At 37.5% G+C, this 18209-nt stretch overlaps 1 protein-coding gene across 14 annotated transcripts in view; it reads left to right on the top strand.

Annotated features, from left to right (window-relative positions):
- The window catches only part of dagla (diacylglycerol lipase, alpha), a 357270-nt gene that overhangs the window by 75179 nt on the left and 263882 nt on the right, over window positions 1-18209 (top strand). For 7 of the 14 annotated variants that reach the window (XM_072592163.1, XM_072592162.1, XM_072592161.1 and 4 more), the window contains one exon: window positions 2857-3242. The exons of 5 other annotated variants lie outside the window; for them this stretch is intronic. The gene's annotated coding sequence lies outside the window, so the exon portion shown is untranslated. Of the gene's footprint in view, window positions 1-1751; window positions 1968-2856; window positions 3243-18209 lie in introns of those variants that run through there. 2 more of the 14 variants (XM_072592164.1, XM_072592178.1) reach the window with 2 other exon arrangements.

The raw sequence follows: 18209 nt of genomic DNA on the forward strand, positions 1-18209 counted from the left end.
TAAAAGATTAACAACATCCACGGCAAAACACAATTCTTGAATTGTGGTCCATGGCTGTAAATATTTACTGCTGTCACCAGGAAACTACATCCGATATGCTTAACCAAAAAAACCTGCAACTTGCCAAGGCTTCTTTGACAGCACTTCCCAAACCACAACCATTAGCATTAGAAGAATAAGGTGCACCATAATTTGCAAAATCCCCTCCCATTTCGCATGTCATCCTGTCACAGGAAAGTCATGGGAGTCCCTTCCTAACAATTTAAGGGAGTATCTCCTTCACAGGGATTGCAATAGTTACAGAATGTGGCTTACCAAATCTTCTCTGAGGCAAGTCGAGACAGGCAAGTAATCTTGGTATTGTCAGTAACACTATCATCCTGTGGCTGAATGTTAAAATATTTTCTGTTTTTTAAAAAAATGCTGTTAATTTATTTGTTTTAAAGTGAGCACAATCATAAATCATCTCATTGTCATTGATATTTAAATCTGAGTTCTCACTTGTGATTTCTATTCCTTCACACTGACTGTATTTTGTAGTTTAATAAGTAAAGATTTGGGTGCTGATATGAATCCAATGTCAAATAACTTTAATTCTTATATAGCTTACCCATGGATGATGCAACAGAATGATTTGGTTCATGCAGCACAAATCAATACCTTTAAGAGATGGAAACAGAAATTATTGGAATAAAGAATAAATTATTGCAGCCTCACTGAACTGACAAACTAAAACACATTAAGCCATCAATTGTGTATAAGCTTTGTTAGATTATTTTAAAAATGTTTTGAAATGAACTGTTTAGTCTCTGTGCATAAAGAAAGATAATGACTGGCCTCAAGCAATATGTGTTTGGAAAGTTTGGCAGTTGCCCAATTACCTTAGCATCATACAGATGAGTAAACGTTTAAGAACCACACCTTGAAGTGGAATGTGATGAGGCAAAAAGTGGGAATACAGAAAAAAACCCCACAAATTGCTTATTATCTCAGTGTCCAGGAAATTAAGAAATTGCTGTATCACACAGACTATGAAGAAACTAATGTCCCAAGCAACCCATCTGTACCCTGGATGCTATTTCACTCAAGGAAGTGTTTATAATCTGTTTTTGTGGTGCGTTCTCCAAAGCACTCAATTGTAGCTCTCAACAGTGAGCACAACAGCATATATTTATGAAATGCCTTTGAGTTTGTCCTCTGAGGGGATCAGGTGTATGAACCAAACACCCCAAACAACCCCAATGGAAAAATTTGATGGATAAAATTTCACTTTTTAAAACCCTCTGTCATAACTACCCATACTTGACATAAACTACACTGACCTGTTAATTCATGTTTAATTTATTATAATATATATTAAATAACTGGTACAACTGAGACAATTCTCTCAAATTCTCTCAACAACGTCATATATCTCAGTTCCAGAGTCTTTCAAACAATTGAAGAATGCTAGTCAGAGATGGATTTTTAATCAATAGAAGAATCAAGATTTATGGGGAAAAGTCAGAAAAGTAGGATGAATGAGTAATTATCAGACTGGCCATGATCTTGTTGAACGACAGAGTAGACACGATAGGCTGAATGGTATATTTCTGCTCCTGGTCTGATGATCTTGTAGCTTCTCCACTTCCAGCATTTAGACTGATTTTGCCAACGGCAGACACAACATGCTGCGTTCCTTGGGCACGGTCTTTGAAACTATACAAGTCTGCAGAATGACATCAACTATCCCTTGATGGCGTAGATTCATTAATATCTTCAACTAACAGGAAAAGCTGCAGCAACTGCTCCCACCTCCTGGATCCAGCCTCCATCATTGTCAATCTGCCGACTCGGATCATTGTCTAAACTTGGATTGCTCAGTTTTTTTTCTAGTTCCACCCAGTTCATTTCTCCAGGAGTTTGGATTGCAGTCTCTGTTTTGCTAGCAGTCCGAAGGTTCAGTTTGAGTTACCCGTTCACTTAAGGTGAGTATCTCAAAGAATATAAACTTTGAAACCAGGGATTTTCAATGAATATCTGAAGAAGCTTCAAGGAACATTTCCAGATAATCTAAAGACATATGAAGTAGTTAAGCTAAAGCTTGGTTAGTCTTTTAAGATGTCTTACCAGTAGAAAAAAAAGGCAGAGAAGTACAGGGAAGGAACATCAGAGCTTAGAATGTAGTCTATTAAAGGTAAGGCCAACCGTGTTGAAGCAGGTAAGATCAGGGGTGCTCAAGGGATGGGGATTAGATGAACACCAATATATTAGGGGGTGATAGTGCTGGAGGTATTTAAAGGGTTAGGCAGTGCTGATGCTTAAGGGAAGGTTTGAAAGCAAGGAGAAGTTTAAAACAAGTATTGCTTGACAGAGCTAATGTAGATCATGAACACATTTATTCATTTGTGGCTGCAGTTCCTTTAATTTGTTCATTTGTTCATGTGCCTTTCTGTTGCTTTAAATGATTTATTACTGTACCTGTTCTGTAAACTTAACTGCTTTTTAAAAAATGACTTTTTGATTCTGTGTATTTTTCTATTAAATTTTCAAGAATGGATAAATTTTAAGACCAAGATATTTTTGTTTGAATAATGGATTTGTAATTCTCTGTTCCAAGGATTTGATTTTCCACTACTGCAGACTGAAACCGGTATACTGTGCCATAGGTGATGTCAGACCTTTTATTCAGTATGTGATTAATTGACAGCTTCATTGAGAAATTTTCTGACCACTGTATATCACAGCAACAAAATTTAAATTTGTCTGATTCAAATACGCATTGAAAAAACATGAAATTGAATAGCCCTAGGAAATAAATTCTGTGCTTCTGCTATGCTCTCTCTCTCTCTCTCTCTCTCTCTCTCTCTCTCTCAGAATGACGTCAGAACTCATGAATACAAGCAGCTCTTCTGAGTTATGGGCCTTTCCCATCAGTGGAAGAATCTTAGTAATGCAGCATTACTACTGCAATTTCCTGTTCCGTGAAGGGAGAAGGATGTTGATCGTGAATTGAGTGGTGCAGATGTGGGATTGCTGCCTGTATGTAGTTTTATAGCTACGACAATAATGCTGTCAATTTATGTGGAACCTTAGTATATTCTTGCATATTTTGTCTGAAGCACATCATAGAAAATTGCTAATCTGATGTACATCTGAAGACTCCACATGAATACAAGCAGATATTATTGGTGTTTTTACAGTGCAAGATACTATGATTCGTTTTAAACCAAGAAGCCATTGTACAACACCTTACTTAATTTGTAAGTAGGTTAATAATTTCTGGAAATTTTAAATGAAATTGTTTTGTATTACATTTGTAATAATTTGTCTGAGGTTGAACCATAGTATGTTCACTTCTCAATGTCGCTAATTTGAGTATGTATCTATATTTGATTTTAATGCTTGAAATTAAATGACCATTCTTGATATGGTAAAACAATCAGAACAGCTACAAGAATATTTCTTGGTCTTTATGTATTTATTTGTATCAATTTGAGATATATGTGAATGAGCAGAAATACAAAATATGCATTGACATAGTTCTGAGGTTTGATGTTGGGCGTAGCTGAGCAGTTCAGTGGAATGGTTTTTAAAAATAGTTATTATTCTTGTCCTAGTGTAGAGGATTTGAGAATAATTTGTTTGGCAATGTTGATATTACTCCCATGAACAGCTGCATGAAGTTATGCAACCTGTGCTTATAATTTAACCCATGAATCCCTTTTGAGGTACAGTATTGTAAGTGTTTTTTTTTGGACTCTTAATCAGTGGACTAAACTAATGTTCCAAAGACATGCATTTAACACTTACAATGTCAGCTGTCACATTTAAATTTGGTTAATTAAGTAAAAGCTGGAATGAAATGTTAGCATTAGTAATGGAAATAATGACATTGTAAGGTTGCTGTATCACTGATTTCTGCTCTCAGCTGAAGCGGTAATTGGCTTGCTAAAGTTATAAACACATACACATTTATGATTTCTGTTTCTTGGGCTTGTACTGAGTTGTGTTTTTGCTTTATGTACTGGACATGCTAATAGGCCAAGGACCAGGATGAAATCAAATCATAGCCAACTACTATGTGCAATTTGACAGAGGCATGTTAGAAGCAGGTTACATACAAAGTTATCTGTAGCAACATATTGCATTCTGAACTGTTAAATAAATCTGAGATTTTCAGCTAAACTGAAGCCATGCTACTTAATCTGTTACTTGTCAGTAACACAATAACTAATAAACATGGTAGCAGTGGTGAGATTTTTCTTAAACAAAAACTGTGATGTGAGCCTGGAAATTCCAAGAGCCTCAGACAAGACTCGAAGCAGCATCTACACAGGAACTCCAGAAAATTCATGGGCATGAGTCAGAAAGAGTTTCATCTGAATTTAGACTCCTCAAATAACAATGGAATTGTGCTTTTTAGACTTAGCTGTTGCAGAACTTTTGTCCGCCTTTCTTTATTCCCTTTTGTTTTTCTTTTTTTCTTCTTCCCTACTCGCTGGGAGTGGTCTCCTTCCTGGGGGGGTTGGTGATGGAGGAAGCTGTGCCCTTCCCAGGATGGGCGACAAGAACGGTCCAGTTCCTGGGGTGTTGATAACGGTGGGTTCCTTCAATGAAATGGCGGTCTTGGGAGGCAGCAGTGGCAACTATGTAAGCCAGAATGAGACACTGGCTGAATTAGCGCAGTGGGCCCAGCATCAGGTTTGAGCCCTCTTTGGGACCCAGTAGCATTAGCGGCAGTTGCACTGCTGGGATCAATTCAGCATGGGGTCATGGTGATGACTGGTGGAGACAAGGCACTGAAGAATGATAACATGGTTCCAGCGACATTGGCATGGCTCCAGGATATGGCTGGGTCTGGGTACCTGATAGCAGAGATGGTACCATTCCAGTTGTGGTGCCATTCCAGTTGTGGTGCCACGTGGGGATTTAGAGCACCTGCGTGTCCACAGACTGAGGGATGAACTTTGTAGCGTTGTTTATCTGGCAGCAAGGACCATTGGTGGAGGTGGGGGAGTGATCTGGGCATTTCCTTTTCTTTTGGCTGCTCTTTTAATCCTGCGTTTTGTATTCTAAGATGGTACCGAAGAATGGCGACTTTGTACACTTTTCACTGTACTTAAGTATACATGACCATAAAAATCTAAATCTAAATAAGGGAGCTGTGAAAATAAAGATAGCTACTGGAAATAAGGGTTTCACAGAGACAACACTTCAAAATGACGAGGGAGATCTGGGTAAGCTATGGGAAATGCTGGTAAATTAGCTTTGTGTAAATTGGAATTAAGTGCCTAAAGCTGATGTCTTGCAGGCAACAATCACAGGATCAATTGAACTGCTTGTCAGTAGTGTCATGATAAGGTCAAGAACTGTGATTTTTACAGGTTGAGCTGTCTGAGTGGATAATAGGCAATGAAGCTTTAAATACATCTTTCATACCATTTCAGAAAGAGTGCTCTATGAAAAAGAACATTTGTGACATCAGCACATTGCTTAAAGATGGAGGAAAATATTGTAGTCTGATAACTAGACCTCATGCTTGCAGATGCTGTTATCAGTAGCTGAGAGATGGAAAGCAGGTTATGGAGTAAGTACAGTCTGTTGTATATGCCTTCAAATCATCCTGCATTCCAAGATCTTTGCATGCTGAGGCAAGAAAAGACAATTGCAAGAAAGCTGAGTCCAAAGGTACAACCAGAGGCTACAATTGGATATGGCTAAACCAAAAATATGTAGCAAGTTGGAATGCAGCTGAAATCTGCATAAACACCAGCTATTATGATCCCAGCAGATGATACTATTCGACAAGTCAGATTGCAGAATGAAACCTGACTTGATAGACTATATGTTTAATTATTTTTGTTTGTTAGTTAACGTGATTAGTTTAAGAACAGCTTCTTCCCTGCTGTTATCAGACTTTTGAATGGATCTCTCATACATTAAAGTTGATCTTTCCTCACACCTTCCCTCTAGCTGTAACACTATATTCTGCATTCTATTCTATTAGCCTGATGTCCTTAAGTAAGGTATGATTTGTCTCGTTAACATGCAGAACAATATTTTTCACTGTATCTTGGTACATGTGACACAGTAAATCAAAATAAATCGGACAGTCAAACCTTTGGTCTACTTGTCAGTGCTGATCAGTTTTTCTAAACGGAACTAGTCCCATTTTCCTGCATTTGGCCCATATTTCTTTAAACATTTACTGTCCATGTACTTGTCCAAATGTCTCTTGAATGTTGTATTGTACCCACCTCTACCACTTCCTCTGGCAGTTTAATGACATCCTTCCTATTAGCAAGGTGACCAAAATTGCATGCAGTACACCAGATGTGGCCTTACTAATGTCTTGTACAGCTGTAACTTGAAGTTACAACTCCTGGTACTCAATACTTTGACCAATGAGGACAAGCGTCTTCACCACTCTGTCTACTTGTGACACTACTTTCAAGGAACTATGTACCTGCACCCTTAGGTCTCTCTGTTCTACCACATTCCCCATGATCCAACCAGTAACTGTGTAAGTCCTGCCCTGGTTTGTGTTAAGAAAATGCAACACGTCACATATATCCAAATTTAACTCCACCGGTTATTCCTCAGCCGAGTGGTCCAGTTGGTCAGTAACCTGTTGTTGTACTCTTAGATAACCACCTTAACTGAGAAATACCGTCAATTGTGCTGTCACTGAAACATATTTGCATGAGGCTGTAGTTGTTGTTTAACAAAGAACATAATTTTTTTTGTTGAGAGAAAGCAAACCACTTAAACAGGTAAAAAAATTTTAATACAGACATTAACACAAAGTTTCAACCTGTTTCCCAGCACAATCTGTTAGATACTCACATTCAGAGCAATTATACTCTTATTTCAACTCTAAGTTTCTTGTTAATTGACTCCTTCCATTTTGTTTCTTGAAACGTAGAGGTTTTCATGATTCCTCTACAATTCTGATGGCTTAAATAATTCAACTCTAACATTCTGAAGATTTTTATCCCAAACACACTTGGCTTTGGCTTCAGACTCAAAAGAAAGTACTGTTGTTACAGTGGCTAGTTTCCTCTGCTCGGAGGGAAACTATAATCTTGTTTCTGAACTTGACTCTTAATTCTTCTCAACTAAAGTGCTGGTGATTTCTGCTCTGAAATTTAAAAAGAAGGTATTAGTTTAATGTGTTTCCGGTGCCTGCCATAAGCCCAAAAGTGTAGACATCATATTCCATTAATCCATGGTCAGGATTCTCCCATGCCTTTGATTGCAGTTACATGTCTTCTAAGAACTTGTGCACTTAGGTTGAATAAAGCACAGCATCCTGATGAAGGGTCCTGCCTGAAACATTGATTCTCCTGCTCCACTGATGCTGCTTGATCTACTGTGTTTTTTCCAGCTCCACGTATTATCGAATTTGACTTTCTAGCATCTGCAATTCTCACTATCTTCAAGTCACTGTTCCAGAATGACTTCCGAACATTAACACACTTTTAAAATAAAACTCAAGAATCAAAAACAATAATATGTTTTGCATGCTTGTCATCACAAAGCACCTTTATAAGGTTAGCAGCAAAATGTACCAAGGTGAAGATTCAGAGTGAAAAAACCTTCAAACAGAAGGCAAATAGGCAATCTACATTCTAAATGCAATACATTGTACAGATAAGAATCAAACAGTTTCAAGTTTTTTTTGTCACTTATAACTGTACATACAAAGTGAAATTGCCAAACACACACTTAAGGCCAAAGTTGATATCGGAGCTATTGCAAAATTCTGCTCGTCCAATTAGAGTCATGGAGTCATAGAGATGTACAGCACAGAAACAGACCCTTCGGTCCAACTTGTCCATGCCCACCAGATATCCCAACCCAAACTAGTCCCACCTGCCAGCACCCGGCCCATATCCCTCCAAACTCCTCTGTCAGCCCATTCCATACACGTACCACCCTCTCTGTGAAAATGTTGCTCCTTAGGTCTTTTATATCTTTCCCCCCTCACCCCAAACCTATGCCTTCTTTCCTAAAGGATATGTACTTGGATCATTGGAGGTCAATTATACAATCTACGATGGCAAAATTTAATTGCATATTATGGGGCTTGTATTGCTTGGGTTGGTACATTGATGATGAAATGTAGGTATGATAATTTTGTGTGGTGATCACAAATACTTTACTTGATGGACATGAGTGACCAGCAGTAACAGGATTCCTTGCGTGCTCTGATCAGGTTAGGTGGATTCGTCATGGTAAAATGCCCTGTAGTTTCCAGGAATATACAGGTTAACTGGATTAGCCATGGTAAATGTGGGGTTACAGGGATAGGGTGGTGTCTGGGTCTCAGGATACTCTTTGGAGGGTTGGTGCAGACCCGATGGCCCTAATGGCCTCTTTCCACACTCCAGACATTCTATTCTGTGATCTTAATTTCATGATTACTCATGAAATCACCAAGATGCAAATTGCTGCAGATGAGAAGCAAGCATAGTCTCACTGAGTCAGTTCAGAATGTAATACAATTGTACAAGGACATATTCAGTGGCATCGGAATCTTCAATAGTGAAGCTGTGTTGCATCTCAGAGAAGGTGCAATTCCATTTGACCCTCTCAGAAAGTGCAGAGTTCACCTACAAGAGAGGCTTAAGAGTGAGCAGGGTGATATGGAAGGTAATGGCATAAGCTACCATGTACATAAAATTGCAACAGCCTGTGTGTTGTGTGCATGCTTAAGAAAGATGTCCATAAATCTGATCTGGGAGATGCTATAGTGTCACACCTAGATTTGCTTTATTCAGTAATCAAGCAGGGAAACTACAATATTTTATACGTTCAGAATCAAATATACTTAGCAAAAATACAATACTCAGTTTTCATTTTATACCTTTTTAAATACAGAGACAGGCTGTCACAGTTTAAAGCAGTGGTTCTCAATTTCTCTTGGCTGAAGGGTCCCTCTTCCAGATGACTTAGTAATGTATTTTCTGTCCAAGAATATGGAAGTTGTACATATAAAGAATGTTTTAAAGATGACAGTTTTTTTTAGATACAGCCATCTGTGAGGTGGGTGTGTGTGCTGTTCATTGCAGCATCTGTGTGTTTCCACTTGATGTTTGACAATGATACTTGTAAACTGATGAAAGGTTCTGACCTGAAATATCAACTCTCCTTCTTCTCTGATGCTGCTTGGTCTGCTGTGCTTATTCCAGCTCCACTCTTTTATCCACTCCACTTGAAAATTATTCCCTTGCTGCCAAAGAGGCCTGTACTATGCTTTCATTGCTGCCATAACCATGAAATGATGTTTCACAAATCTGCATTGTTTGGCGATTCTGGATACTTTGCAGCAATGGGTGACCAAACTGGGGTCATTGATTTATGAACTCATTTTGGTGAGTAGGTTCACCAGCTCTTGTAATGATTTTCCTCTAGGCAAGAAGCTGGCATAGTAAATGTGAAGAACTGTTCTCAAACAGAATTGTGTATATAACAGGTTTATATTTTCAAAATGAATACCATGCCCATGTCGCAAAATGAAAAAAAAAGTCATTTTTTTCCAACATTCAACTGTCTGTCTGCACCCAGAAACTCATTAATGGAACAAGGAACCCATTTCAATCTTCGTTTCTCAGCTGACGACTTCAAATCTTAATTTTCTTAACTTTTGTGAGCTGGTTACTTAGTTTGAATATGATTATGCTGCTCCCTTATATTGATAAGTTTTGTATATTTAACAGGTTAAAAATGTCAGCAAAACATGTAGGTTTACAATCCATAATTGGTTAGATAATATACTGAAAGACATGTCAGAATTACAAAGCTCGGTGGCTTGACTATGCTACAAGATAGCCAATGTTCTTTTGTATAAAACAACATTTTTTTTAGTGTTCTACACAAGTTTGTGAGCATAGCTTTGCCAACAGTTGCAAATTCACAAGCCTTGACTTACAAAATTCCCAGCTGTGACAGCTGCATTTAACACAGCATGTAATTTTGGTAGCATTCTTTTTGAACCAAAGGCTTAGCAATGTGACATACAGTGTTAGAATTGAGGTTTCTGCTGTTATTCTTGCAATAGCAACACTCCTATTGCCTACTACAGTAGCTGAAATATATGCAAATAGTAACAAAATTGTCTCATGTATGCAATTTGGATTCCATAAAACTATTTGCTCTCTTCTTTTAGATTAGATTATCTACAGTTTGGAAATAGGCCATTCGGCCCAACAAGTTCACACGGATCCTCCGAAGAGTAACCCACCCAGACCCATTTCCCTTTGACTAATGCACCTAACACTACAGACAACTTAGCATGGACAATTGACCTAACCTGCACATCTTTGGATTGTGGGAAGAAACTGGAGCACCCAGAGGAAACCCATGCACACCCTGGGAGAATGTGTGAACTCCACATGAGCACCTGAGGCAGGAATCAAACCTGGGTCCCTAGCGCTGTGAGGCAGCAGTGCTAACCAATGAGCCACTGTGCCACCCCTTTTGTGGCTAGAGGTTTTGCTCGTGCCTGATTTAAAAAAAATACTTCCAAAAAATTTTGCTTTGGGAAAATTAACAATTAAAAGCTAATAAATGTGTTACGTGATCAGCATTAGTTATTCCACTGAAATGAATTGCAAGCTGCTCATGTTCAAGAAGTGTTTCTGTGAATTGACATTTATCTGAGCATTGTTTGTGAGGTATGACTCTGTTAGTAGTACTTGCGCTTCTTGATTTAGAAGATTGATTTCAAGTCCTACTCTATTACAAAGTAAAGTCATAAGATGGCCATTGAGCCCATCATCTCTTTGTGAACTATCTGCAAAAGCAGCTAGTTTCACTTCTTCTTTCTCCAGATGCTACATAATTTTCCCCTCAGCAATTATTCAGTTCCATTTCAAAAGCCACCACATTCTTAGACAGTGCATTCCAGATCCTAACCATTTCTAATTTGAAAGAATCTACTTCATGTTGCTTTTGGTTCTAGATATTTTCCTAGTAAATTTGTTCAGAGATGTTATTACATACCCCTGGAGCAGGTGGGACTTGAACTCAGGTCTCCTGACTCCGAGTCAAGGGCATTACTACTCCACAACAAGAGCCTTTCGTTTTGTTGCCAATCAACTTATTTGGTATCATCTGGCTCTTGACTTTTCCACCAATGGGACCAATTTATGTCTGGACCAATTTACTTTGCCTGGACACCTCTTGTTTTCAAGCACCCCTTCTCCATTCAGTTTGTGAATCATAATATAATTGATCATATAGGTACATGGGAACAGGAGTAGGCCTTTCAGCCCCTTGAGCCTGTTCCACCTTTCAGTGAGGTCATGGCTGATCTGTGACCTGAATCTACACACCTGCCTTTGATCCATATCCCTGAATGCCTTTGCTGAACAAAAATGTACCTATCTCAGATTTAAAATTGCTAGCTGATCTTGCATCCACTGCAGCATGTGAAAGAGAGTTCCAAATCTCTACCACCGTGTCTGTGTGTAGAAGTGCTTTTTAATGTCTGTTCTGAACAGTCTGTCCCTAATTCTCAGGCTATGCACCCTAGTTGTAGAACCCCCCAATTAGTTGAAATAGTTTACCTTTATCTACTCTCTGACATCCGTTATTTGAGAAAGCAGCAGTCTAGAATGAGCATTTGAAGAGACAGGTCTGAGATACAAATTGCTGTATTTGACAATTTACTGTGTGCAGAAGTAAATAAAGAAGTGTAACAGTACGTAAGGAAATGTCAAACTCTGCATAGAGATAAAGGGAAAGCAGTTACAGGAACACTATATGTGCAGGTACTCACAGCCTGAGAAATTTCAGACCGCTAACAGTACTGGCTTAAAGCACATCACCCCTTTTTGTCAGTTTGCTTCTAGACCCTTTTAGAATTATATTCTTTGGTTTTATGTTGCTTTGTCATTCATTTCACCAAAATGTCACTGAACACTTTGCATTAAATGCAAGTATCTGTCCATTTCATCAGTCTTTGTTCTGTATTTTGTCACATTTCCTAATACTTCCAATTTTTGTGGTGTCCTCAAGTTTTAAAATTGTGCGCTATGCACCCAAGTCTGGGTGATGAATATATAGTCCAGCAGTGATCCTAATATTAACTTATGGGTAACTCCACTGTATACCTTTCTTTACTATCTCTGTTTTCTGTCACTCAGCTGACTTTTGTTGATTAACAAGCACTATCTTTTTAAATCCATAACCTTTAACCTTGCTCTCCTCATGTTTTCTGTTCTTCATTTACTACTTCCTGTTGGTCTCAGAGCTACCCATGGCTTCAAAGCACTACTTGGCTAAAAAAAACATATTGCATTGTCTGGTGATCATGATGTGTTATATAAATGCAAACTTTTCTTTACTTCTGAAAGATTCTGGAAGTGCTTGCAGTGGCCAGATTAGTTAGTTTTGTATATTTTGCTGTTTTAAAATAATTGACTCATACACTGAGTAACTTTCAAAACCGCAATGAAAACCTGGCCTTCTCATGGAAGGCTAACTCAGGTTCCCTTTTAAGATGACCAGGAGCACCATTTCATTTTACTGCAAATTCCCCAGATGCACAAAAGCAATTTCAGCTCTCACACACAGTTTCACTATACCTAGTCCAGAGACTAAGGCTCACTGAAGTTTAGAACCTCTAGATTATCTAAACATTTTGAATCATGTTCTAGTTTAAATGTTATAGATAATCAAGATGTTCTAAATTGTGTTCTAAAGTGCAGGTAATTTTTTTATTTATCAGCTACTGTAACCAAATCTTATCATTTGTTTCCTTTGGCCACCATCCATGGCAATAGGAAATTGTGTAGGACTGAATTCAAGTTAGTTGCATGTGACTGGAAAGTTCGCTTGATCTTGTTTCTTTGATGGATGTTGTGTAGCCTCTGGATGAAGATTATGCCAGTCATTAGCTGTCCTTTGCAATCTGAGATGTTCCAGCATGAGTGATGATATGTTTATAAGAGCAAAGGCAATCACTACAATAGCACTTTAACCCATAGACCAGGGGTGGGGAACTTGCAGCCTTCTAGGCCATTGTGTGTGGCCTTTTGAATTAATCCAGATTTTGCAGAACAAATCTTTTATTTTTTTATTAATATGTTTTTTTTTGTCCTTTATTATTTTTATTTTAATTTGCAGGAATGTAGATTTAAGGTTACAAATAGGTCAGCCATCTAGAGGATCAGCTAAAATGCAGACCTCCATGCTGCAACCAAATATTCAAATGCTTTCCTACCAAAAGCAGTCACAACAAAGTCATTAAAAGGTTAGTTAACTTTAGAATTAACATTTTTTGAGTTAGTTAGTACATAGTAGTTAGATTTTTACAAAATAATGTGAATTTTGAATAATATATAATTGAAGTTTCTTGGATGCGGCCTTATTAGATTACAACTAACATAATGCAGCCTTCCAACCTGAAAAGGTTCCCCACCTCTGCAATAGACTCTCCAATGTGCTGTTGAAGACTGCCCCTATTTCACAGACCCTGGGAGAGTCTCCGCAGACTTGCTTTGCAAAATGCTTGCTTGTTTACAGCCCGAAGTCTTAGATCAATTTTTAGATTTCTTATAGATTCAGATTTCTAGCATGTGCAGTATTTTGATTTTATTAGATTTTTTTTACATCCAGTTCTGTTTCCGGTTGTCCATCCCAATAAATCTATTGGGGAATGGCTTATTCTTGCATGAACATGTGTTGTGTTATATATAGTATGCTACTTAGTATATTTAATCTCCAAAGGAGATGTGCTCTTTGCTTTCAATTTGAAGTGAAACAACATGGTAGCATTTTTGATTAACATTTTGATGTAGAAGGAACCTTTCATTAAGAGGAATTGTACTAGCTGCTACTTTCACCTATTGTAATACTTCTAGCTCATGCCTCAGACACAGATGGATGAAAATATTATTTACCTGTATATCTTTCAGTTTTGATGTGTTTGTTGCTTGCAATGCCATCTCCTTCGTATTAGAAAGATGGAACTGTAACTGCGACTTGTGACCCGGTCCCAGGCTCTACTGCAATGCTCTGACCTTTTGCTTCTACATTTTCCAGTAAGGGTCACTGTACGCCTTGGGGACAGCACGTTGTCTTTCTACTTGTTGCACACAATGAAGCCCCTACTGCTGCAACATTTACACAACTTCATATCTTAACCCAGGATGCTATTTTCTGGCAGTACCTGTTGGTTTTTGGGATAGATTCACCAATGCTTCTGCTGTCTGCGGGTTTGAGTGAATTGTGGCCTGGTGCTTAGGGTAGGAATTTCTCTATTGATACATGCTAGAGGATAGGTCACCTATGCCTTTTGTAGTAATGTATCTTTAAAGCGTTTTAATTTCACCACACTAACTGGAAAAATTTCTAGTTCTTATATTCACATTCATTCTGACTTCTGTCTTTCTGGCTGCTTTTTTGTTTTACTACAGATTACTTAATTAACCTTCTATTCACATGGATTGAAAACACTTTCTCCTTGATGCTAGAGTTGTGGTGCATTAATACTGTCTCAGTGGAACTTTTTTTGGACTTAAGATAATTCTTGATCTTCCTTACTTCAGCCCTTAAAGTCATTAATGAATGTGATTTTAATTGTTCTGATTATTCGTTTGTTCTTTATCGTTTCTTGCAAAAGAGAATAATAGAAACATGTCTCTATTAATTGATAGGAAATAGACATTAAAGGAAGTATGTTCTGAAATGTTAGGACTTAAAATAGGAGCACAATTCCTGATCAATCAGCAGAGCGATTTATCTTTTTTCAGAATTTTTTTCTGAACTGCAGTTTTTCACTTTTCCTCGAGGTAACCATTCTAGTTATGGTTTTGATGATACTAACCTTCTTCATTTTTTGTTTTTAAAATCATGATCCAACACCAAGTAAACGCTTTAATTAGTAGAAACCTAGAAAATGTACACCACTGAAGTAGGCCTTTCTGACCATCATAATTGCCAGTTGGAAATAGTAAAGGCCCAGTTCTTTCTGTATTGTGAAATATGTTTATCGATCTGTCTCTGAATTCCTGACACTGTGGAATACTTTTAATCACCAGGAATGTTTCAACTTCAAGTGAAAAATTAACCAGTCTTTGGATCCTCTCGAGGAAATCCCCTACTCTGAACTAGAGTTAGAGATTTCAGTGTGTTCTAACTTACCTGAATAATGAGTAAAGTTCAGAGAAATTAAAACTTGCTGTGCGTACTGGTTAACTATGAATCTGAACTCCTATTCATCACTGGACCTCCAATTGCTCTCATCACCTCACACCCATCACTCTCCTATCTCACTGAACACCCAAAACAGGGATTCCAACCCAGATGGAAAGATTTAGGCCATAAAGTCTAATCACACTTTATGGCTATTGGTCTGTAGCTTTGTAGATTACAGTTTTTCAAGTGCATTTCAAAGTATTTTTGAAGTGGTAAGAGTTTTTGCTTCTATCATCCTTTTGAGGGATAGGTTCTCAAACCCCAGCACCCTCTGGGTGAAGATAATTTTCTGCAACTTTTCTCTAATACTGCTTTTGAAATTCATTAAATCCATGCCCCAGTTATTGATCTCCCTGCTAAAGGAAATGTGCCCTTTCTATCCATTTCATCAAAGCCTCTAAATTTGATAAACTTCTGGTCTTTCTTCAGAGTGGTTTGTTACAAAGAAAATAATTCCAGCCTATTTAATCTTTCCTAAGAGCTAAAATACTCCTTTCAAGCCGATGTCACCTTAAATCTCTATATCATCTTTGGCACGATCATATCCTTCCTGTAATGCAATGATCAGAACAATACACATTAAATGATTCACAATACAGTGGTCTAACAGTGGTTTATGCAGTTCTGGCATAATCTCCTTGATCTTTCTTTCCTTTTTTGCAGAGACATGTAATATATATTGTAAGTCATCTTAACCATTTTACTAACCTTTTAACTGTGGAGATCTTTGGTATGCATTCAAGCCCAAGTTTCTGTACACTTCTCATTATTTATTTTGCATTCCCTAGCATTGTTTGTCCTCAAGTGGGTTATGTCTCACTATTCTGGGTTGAAATCCATTTGCTGCTTTAATGCCTTATGATGAAATAGTTATGTGCAACTTCAAGACCATGTGTGATTGTGTTTCCATGGTGTCCAAGTTGTTCTAGTCATTTAATTTTTGACCTAGGCGATGCAAATTGCAGGTTCAAAACTTTTATGAATTGAAATGTGTTGTAAAGATAGTACAGCTTTGCAGTATACCTGTTGAGAGTGTGGATGAAATGCCATAACAGTCTTATCTTTTCCTGGAAGATGCCAAGCTTCTATTGCAGGTTTTAATTGATTTTAGTGATTGAGAGGGTCCACTTATTTATGTGATTGTGTGAAGGTTAAGGCAAAAACCTAATTACAGTAAAATGTGAAAATGTTGATGTAAAAAGATTAACATCAATCATTTAAGCAAAAAATAAAAGATTTATTATTCTGGTTTGCATTAGTTTGTTGCTGAGAAAGGAGAGGAAATCTGATTGAGATAATGCACACAGATTTATCTAGTGACACTATATTCCTAGATTCTGGAGAGGAATAAATTATAGATATCCTTACCAGCAAGAACAGATGGAATAAGTGTGTGCTGGTCATTTTTGAAAGGTGGTGATGCTGGTAAATAGAGTGCAGAATAGAAATAGAACACAATTCTGGATGTAGGTTTGCTCGCTGAGCTGTAAGGTTCATTTCCAGACGTTTTGTCACCCTACTAAGTAACATCCTCAGTGGGCCTCAGGTGAAGCAGTGTACATGATTCCTGCTTTCTACTTATATGATTGGGTTTCTTTGGGTCGGTGATGTCATTTCCTGTGGTGATGTCATAGAACACAGTATATTTAATAAGCTGTAACAGTGCTTCAATTCAGAAATCAGTTGTCCAGTTTTGTTTTCTTAAATTGTACTTTTACCTCAAGTGCTTGAAAATCTCAGCCATGAAAGTAGTTATTTTTCTCCAATACCTCACTTCATATATGAACTTAGACAACAAGTGTGCGAAAGTGATGGGACCCAAAACTGGCTCTCTCCTGTGCCCCACGCACACACTTACAGCAAGTCTTGATGCCCAGCAAGATCATTAGTTGGCTGATTTTCTTTCATATTTGGTTCAGTTTGGAAGCATTGAGGCAAAATTGTGTTTTACAAATCAGCATTCCAGGTAGGATTGCTGAACATGACATGGATTAAATTTGAAATCTTCCTGATCTCTTGTATATTTTTACATTAGGCACTCCATTTAGTAACAGTCATTGAGAGAGCCATCTTTGGAATGTGTTTTGCAATGTAATTCTTTGCTCCTCTTCATTTGAGAATTTGGTGTCTGTTTTCATGACAGATGACAGGTTCCTGAGACATTTTCTGGATCTGTTCAAGACCAAGAATATGGGTACCACTGTGCTGATAAACTCAGGATTTTGTTCAGGTCCATTTAGATTGTTTGGTGATCTAGTTGACTGATGAATATGATTTATTTTACTAAGCTTACTTGTATTTTGCCTACTGGAGACATTATGTGATATAGTTTAAAAAACGATAGCTTTGGGACGTACACAAAAATTGAAAACTAAAGGAATGATAGAATTCAGCTGTTTTAATTATTACTAAAGGCTGACATTTTCTTTGTGATAAGATTTCACAATTGTCTTGAACTTTGTTTTTGATGGTATTATTTAATAAATTGATCAGTTTAAAGATAAAATCTTTTCGTGTTCCTTATATGTGAGACTCAATGCAGACAGAAGTTTCCTTCAACTTCACACAGAAATGCCATCCATTTCATCTCTTTTCATGGTATGCTGCAAGATTCTGTGTTCATATATTTACTTTGATCATATAGTAGAAAGCTGCTTTGCCAAATTTGCCAATCATACAAAGTTAGGAATGATTGTAAGCAATTAAAATTGTGAATATATATTACAATGTACATAATATATATGCAATACATATAACATTATATACTGGATTAAGATAAAACTGCAAAATTGATTTCAGTGTAAGCAAATATGAGATTATCCATTTCAGTGGTGAGAACCTAGAAACTGGTGGTCCATAGTTGGTGGGAGGGTTGAAGCCAGAAAATATGAGCAGTATGTTCCAGGTACATTGTTTTCTGTACCTGTTCATGATATCTTAATAATCTAAGTTGTGAAAGGAATGTTAGTCTTTAAATCTAGAGGGATATAATCAAAGTGATAGGAGTCATGTTTCAGTTA

The sequence above is a fragment of the Chiloscyllium punctatum genome, chromosome 22, assembly GCF_047496795.1.
Source record: "Chiloscyllium punctatum isolate Juve2018m chromosome 22, sChiPun1.3, whole genome shotgun sequence".
NCBI lineage: Eukaryota > Metazoa > Chordata > Chondrichthyes > Orectolobiformes > Hemiscylliidae > Chiloscyllium > Chiloscyllium punctatum.